At 55.7% G+C, this 7065-nt stretch overlaps 1 long non-coding RNA gene across 4 annotated transcripts in view; it reads right to left on the bottom strand.

The window, feature by feature from the left end:
* LOC110389215 overlaps positions 1–6432 on the bottom strand; it is a 9144-nt gene extending 2712 nt beyond the window's left edge. For 3 of the 4 annotated variants that reach the window (XR_002433083.1, XR_002433085.1, XR_002433086.1), the window contains exon 1: positions 247–6431. This is a non-coding gene — a long non-coding RNA (uncharacterized LOC110389215). Of the gene's footprint in view, positions 1–246 lie in introns of all 4 variants that reach the window. The other variant, XR_002433084.1, reaches the window with a different exon arrangement.

Here is a 7065-nt window from a genome sequence, read left to right as displayed (position 1 = left end):
TGCATCCTGCATCCCTCAGCACCCACATGCATCCTGCATCCCTCAGCACCCACATGCATCCTGCATCCCTCTGCATCCTGCATCCCTCTGCATCCTCCATCCCTAAGCACCCACGTGCATCCTCCATCCACATGCATCCTGCATCCCTCTGCACCCACATGCATCCTGCATCCCTTTGCAACCTCCATCCCTCTGCACCCACATGCATCCTCCATCCCGCTGCATCCTCCATCCCTATGCACCCACATGCATCCTGCATCCTTCTGCATCCTCCATCCTTCTGCATCTTCCATCCCTCTGCATCCTCCATCCCTCTGCATCCTCCATCCCTCTGCACCATCCTCCAGGCTCAGCACGCAGAGCAGGGACGTGGAGCTGACCGTGTCCCAAAGGCTGCGCTTGGGAGATGCTCAGGGCTGAGGTTTTGTTTCCCTTGGATGACAAACCAAACGCTGGTGCTTGCAGCGTGCAAACCTCCGCCCTGCTCCACTCACATGCGTGCCCCACGATCCGTCCCAGCTCTTGCTCACCCTGCAAGCATGGATTTCCAGATCGCAGCCCCGGGGTCAGTGCGGCGCTGAGGGTGATGCAGAGGGCAGCAAAACGCCACTCCACCTCTGTTATCCAGATCTGCACCCATTTCTCATTGCCTTCTCCATTTGGGGATGGTTTCTGGTGCGGCTGCATGGAAGAAGCCGAACAAGAAGCGGCTCAGCTCTTTTTATCAGGGGTGAGGATGCTCGCACTCAAAGAGACTTTAATGTTTCTCATCTCTTTGGCTTAGCGGGATGAGATAACGAATTGGTGCTGAAAATACGATTGTAGGGAAAATGGCTCTGAATTACGGCGCTCTGAGCACGCTGCTTTATTCCTCAGTGTCGGCACTTGATGCATTCCTTGTCCTCAAACTATGTGTTTCTCCTTTTTACCGGCAGGGTTTGCCTGATTTATGCCTTCGTTACTTTGAGCGATATCACTCCCATTATTGTTATTATTATTATTATTATTATTATTATCATCCCAACGCAGTTTTGCGAGTGCCTCATAGCAACACTCGGCGTTAAATAATCTTCAGATTCAGCCTGCCTGGTCTGTAATTTAATAAGCAGTTCCGCTTCTGCATTTCGCTTCCTAATTGGTGCAGAACGAGGCACTCTCCATGAATTAACACAAGCTATGCCTTTTCGCTGGGAGGAAACCATGGGTATCCCGTTCTCATAGCCCTTTGCTCACGGTCATCGAGCCATCCATGGTTTGGGATCACCTGGGGGATGCAGCTGCTTTGGGAAGGAGGATCCTGAAGGCAATTAGTGCTCCCTAATTACGGCTCGGGGAGCGTGACGGGTCTTGCTCGGCATTTCCATATCCAGTCTGCTTCTCCTGATTCTTCCTGTAACGTGATGCTCAGATTTGCGTCCCCACAGGCATGCAAACATGTGGATCCCAACCCAGCAAGGGCTTCTTATCACCCACTGGGAAACAACGGCTTTGGCCTCCCCTGCCCAGGCAAAATATCCCCAAATCCCCAACGAGCGCCGTTATGGATGGACGAGAACGGGGACATCTCACTCGGAAAAAAAAGCGAATTAAAAAGAAACTGCAGAAAGAAAGCGGCTTGCACGAGGGCTGCAGCCGTGGGGATGATTTGACACGAGGGGTTGTAGTACCCCTATCGCAGACCCCAAACCGTCCACATATTGGGGCAGATATGGGAGGACTGAGTCCCCAGCACCGGGCTCTGCCATGAGCTTTGTGGGAGGAGAAGGGAAAACAATGGTTTTCCCAGCGGGCTGCATTAAGGAAGCCTCAGGAACCCCTCCCTTCACCAGGAAGGGCCGGGACCTCCTCATTCCCTTCACTTTTCCTTCTTCCGTGTTTGTGCTTGGGAGTCTTCCATATTCATGGGGTTGGAACCATTTTTCCTCGTTGTTCACGCCGCTGAAACTTTTACGTACTTCTGCAAAGGTTAACTGCAAAAACAAACCCTCAAGGACAACTTCGCAAAGGGGTGAGTGGGATAGCATCCAGCTCTCTGCGGACCAGCAGGGCTGCCCGCATCCTGACAGATTTTCCTCCTTTTGCTTCTGGATTCAGCCCCTGTGCAGCTTTCCCTGCCCGCCATATGGGGAGGAGGAGGAAGGCAATGCTGCCAAGCTCCAGCTGTTGCGGTGACTTCAGCCTTGCTCCCTGCAACCTGGTGGCAGGGAAAAGGTCCAAGGTCCAAAGCTCAGCAAGAAGCAGTGCTCAGTGCTCAGATAGGTGGAAACAAATCCCATCCAGGGTTGTTCCACGGCTAACCATCCAGGGCTATGAGGATTGCCAATGAGTGGGGAAACCCACTTTGTGCCAACAGGTGGAAAAACATCGTTGGGTTGAGTTGCATTCATTGGGTTGAGGTGTTGGGCTCGTTGGGTTGAGAAGCTGGGATTTTGGGGTTGAGGAGTTGGGTTCATTGGATTGAGGAGTTGGGTTCGTTGGGTTGAGAAGTTGGGATTTGGGGGTTGAGGAGTTGGATTCGTTGAGAAGTTGGGCTAATTGGGTTGAGGAGTTGGGTTCGTTGGGTTGAGAAGTTGGGATTTTGGGTTGAGGAGTTGGGTTTGTTGGGTTGAGAAGTTGGGATTTTGGGTTGAGGAGTTGGGTTCGTTGGGTTGAGGAGCTGGGGTTTTTGGGTTGAGGAGTTGGGTTTGTTGAGAAGTTGGGTTCATTGGCTTGAGGAGCTGGGTTTGTTGGGTTGAGGAGTTGGGGCTTTTGGGTTGAGAAGTACACCCAAAGCCAAATGTGAGGAATGTCTGTGTTGGCATCACGGGTTGCTCTCCTTGCTCAAAATGAAAAATTCTGCCCCAAATTGGGTACTAAGCCTCTGGCTGCTCCCAGGGGATGGCTCCACAGGACTCAGCTCCTATTGCACCCCGTGAGAGCAGAGATCTCCTACGTGTGGGACGTGAATCATGCCCTGAAACAGGACCCAGGGCGTCCACAGGGAAATGCTGAGCACGGGGCGGCTGCTCAGGCTTGGTCTCGTTGTGTCTGCTCAGTGAATCTTTAATTAGGCTATGCAAATCCCAGCAGCTTCTAATTGTCCTAATCCCAAGGTTGCTCTTGCTTCCAGTGTTTTCCTGGCTGCTTTCTCCTCTGCTGGGCTGAGGATGCTCCAAGCTCGTCCCACATCCTGAGGTGGAAAAGGTCATTCCTCCCCACACCTCTCTCCTCCGTTTTCTGTGTTGTAACCCAAAAAGGGCCGAAAAAGCCAAGCTCACCTGCAAGCCACATGGTCCTCTTGTCTGAGAACGGACAGAGCTGTGGGCCGAGGTGATGCTGAATGGGAACAGCAGGAGCCACATCTCTCGCTCAGCATCCCAATGGATGGAGCACTTGTGCAGTGATCGCACTGGCCTTGATACCTCTGGGCAAGGAAGGAGGACCACGGCGTGCACATTCAGCTTCCATTAACTGAGGATTTGGGGTTTGTTGCTCCGTGGGTGGTGCTTGGACCCCGTTTGCTTAGGTGTGCTGTTTGCAGCAGCACTGCCTACCCGTGAGGATCAGCGCATTTTTGCACTCTGACTCCAGGAACACTCAAAAAGCTGACCCAAAGCAGACTCCTCCAGCATCGAGGTGCACGCTTCTGCCAGCACCCAGTCTTGCCTTCGTGCTTCTGGCAGGGAATCAGGGTGCAATCTCTCCTTGGGCTCAATTCCCCTGAGCTGGCAGAGATCTTTGCCTGGGGACGAGTTGACTCACGCCCCGCAGCGCCCGATGCCTCCCGCTGCTGTCTGGACACGCACGGCTGCACGCAGCAGTGATGTCAGCCCCCATGGGATGCGGATCACAGGCAGCATCATCTCATCCCCATCAAAGGGACACGCTTCCCCTCCTTCCCTGGGTATAAAGCAATTTCTGCTCAGCGGTTCTGCTCCTGAGTCCTCCCATACATCAGGTCTTGGACCCACAGCTCTGAGCCGTGCACCCATCCTGGTGGATCCCTTTGAAGCCTTCAGCTTTGGCAGCGAGCTCCACGCTTTCCCCAGCTCGTGCTGGAGGCAGCTGGATGAATACCCGGCCCCGCTCCCGTCGTCATGCAAAGCTTCCTTATCTTTGTTTTGGATCTGCTCCTGTCTCAGGCATGAAACCACATTTTCCTGCTGTGCTGCTGAGCATTTTCTGCTTTCCCATCTCAGGAGCCCCACGAAATCCCACTGCCCAGAAGCCAGCCCCTTCCCTTGGAGCTTTTCTTTACTTGTAGGGTGTAGGGCAAAACCTTGCATGTGCACTTCTGCCTCCCGATGCTCTTGTGGTGGGTGGTCAACACAGAGCAATCCTTTCCTTCTCGGCAGCAAAATGGATTTCTGCAGAAACCAATGTGCCCTGTGCCCTCAAGGCCACGTCGTCCACGTGTCCCCTTCAAGGCAGCGTGCTCGGTATTTACGTGAGTCATTGTCCCGCTGTTTTCTATGGAAACAACCCAAGGTCTCCCCAGCCCATAGACACCCTGACCCGGTTCAACCTTGCTCGTTCACAGAGAGCAGTCTTCCCCATTTCTGATCGGCTCGGGGAGGTTTTCCACCTGCATGAAATGGAGCTGCAAAATCTCTTTGGTTCCTCGCCCAGCGCGGTTGGGGTGAGGCGATGGAAGTCATCTCCAAATTTCTGCCGGATCACTTGCACACCGTACGTGTGCGAACAGACACAGAGGACGGGGATGGAGCTGATTTTATCTGGTTTGACACAGGATAGCTGCCTGGCATTTGCTGACACCACTTATTGCACTTTCAGGTGTGTGCGCGCAGCACCTGAATTCCTGCGGCTGCTGGAGAAGGTGCCAGAAAAAGGTGTTTTTTGCAGCTTTCAGGGCTTTCCTGGTAAAAAAAAACAAACCCAAAAGCCGTCACAGCACTCCCACCCCAGGGCCAGGCAGATCTCTGCAGCTCAATCCCAATGGCACGCGGTGTTTTATTAATATCCTCCGAGGGCTGCACCCATCCCTGGGCACCGGGCTGGAGCTCAGCGCTGCCGAACCCAAGCGAGGTGTGGGATGGTCCTTGCACCAGAGGTCTCATTTCTCAGAGTTTCCATTTTCCAGCTCTTCAGCCAAGAATTGATCAAAGCTTCACGTGCCAGTCACATTTCATCAGTGTCTTCCGTGCTTTCTGGTGCCTTGATGGAGCCAAAACCTCAGCCACATCCACCAGCCCCACTGAACCTCTATAGGGAGGACATGGAGGTCCAAATGGAGACGAGCGACAGCGGTGTCCCTCGGGGGTCAGCACTGGGACCTCTTTAATATCCTCATCAACGGCATGGGCAGCAGGACAGACCCCCCCAGGACAGCACCTTCTCTCTAAGTTGGAAAGATATGGGTTAGATGGGTGGGCCGTTCGATGGTCGCAGGATCGTACCCAGAGAGCGGTGGCCAACGGGTCAGCGGATGGAGACTGGTGACAGCGGTGTCCCTCGGAGTCGGGAGGGACTGACCAGCTTTCACATCTCCATCAGTGACATCGACAGCGGGATCGGTGCACCCTCAGCCATCCATGGGTGACACCAACCTGCGTGGTGTGGGGGTTGGGATGCCACCCACAGAGGACCTCTCATGGCGAGCAACAGGACCTTGCCCCCACCCCTGCTTGATTCCCGTCCCAGAGCATCCTCCGCAGTTGTTTTCTGCCCTTTGCTTCTTGTTCATTCTTTTCTGCTGGATGTTAACCAGGAAGGTGAGTTCTCTCTGCACCGTAGTGGGGTGGCCTGGTGACACCACAGCGCAGCGGCAGCAGAAGATGCTTTGGGTGCAAAGAGAAGGGCTGAGGGAATGGGATTTGTTCAACCCCAGGAGGAGAACAGCTTTGCAGACACCCCTGGGGACACTTTTGGGGACAGCTTAGGTGACACTTTGGGGGACATTTTGGGGGCCACCTCTGGGGCCACTTTGGGGTGACTTTGGGGGACCCTTTGGGGTCCACCTTGCAGCAGCCACATGGAGAGGACAGAGGCAGGAGGATGAGAGCGTTGGGAGGGGTTCCCACTGCATCTATGGAGAAACCCCCCCGGGTGGCGTTCCTCGGAGGGATGCAGGGAATGGGGAAATCGTGTTCGGGTGTCTCAGCACAGAAGGGAAAGAGGCTGCTGCCACCTAGAGCAGGGACTGCTCTGCCTGCAGCCCGCTCACAGCTCCGGGATCGGATTGAAAAGAGCAGGGCCGTACCCGCGTGTCCCCTCCCGCTGTCACCTGCCCCCCTGCCCCCAGCCCCCCGGTGTCACCATGTCCCTCAGCTGCACGTGGCCCCATAGGGACATCTCCCCGCGTCCCCTTGCCTCCCGTTTCCTCCCATGTCCCTACATCCCTTTTGTCCCCTGTATCCCCACAGCCACCATATTTCCCATGTCCCTACACCTCATGTCCCCTGCAGTCCCCATGTCCCTCTCCTGTTCCAGGGTCCCCCGTGCCCCCGACCCCCCCATCCCCCCTATACATTCCCATGTCCCCAGCACCCTGCACACCCCCTGTTCCCATCTGTCTCTCGTGTCCCCACATCCCTCATTGTCCCTTTCCCCCCACAACCCCATGTCCCCACAACCCCCACTGTGTCCCCTGTAACCCTCATATTCCCTCCTTGTCCCTGTGGCCCCATGTCCCCCTTGTCCCCTACACCCTCCATGTCCCCATCGCCCCCTGTGACCCCTATCTCCCCCTCAGGTCCCCACATCCTCCATGTCCCTACACCCTCCCGGTGCCCTCATCCCCTCCGCCACATCCCCTATATCCATCCCCTCGTGTCCCCTGTCACCCCCATGTCCCCCTCATCTCCCTCCATCCTCCACGTCCCCCAATTCCTCTACACCCTCCGCGTCCCCACACTCCCTGCGACCCCTGTGACCCCCGCGTCCCCTTCGTGTCCCCATCGTGTCACCTTCGTGTCACCTTCGTGTCACCTTCGTGTCACCTTCGTGTCACCTTCGTGTCACCTTCGTGTCACCTTCGCGTCACCACGCCCCCGCGTTCCCAACCCACCCCTTCAGTCCTCCGGGCCGCAAGGGGGCGCGCAGCAGAGGGGCGGTACCACGGGCGGA

Source organism: Numida meleagris, chromosome 32, assembly GCF_002078875.1.
Source record: "Numida meleagris isolate 19003 breed g44 Domestic line chromosome 32, NumMel1.0, whole genome shotgun sequence".
Classification (NCBI taxonomy): Eukaryota; Metazoa; Chordata; class Aves; order Galliformes; family Numididae; genus Numida; species Numida meleagris.
Note: the sequence above shows the minus strand (reverse complement) of the source record. Positions and strands in the feature narration are given on the sequence as shown.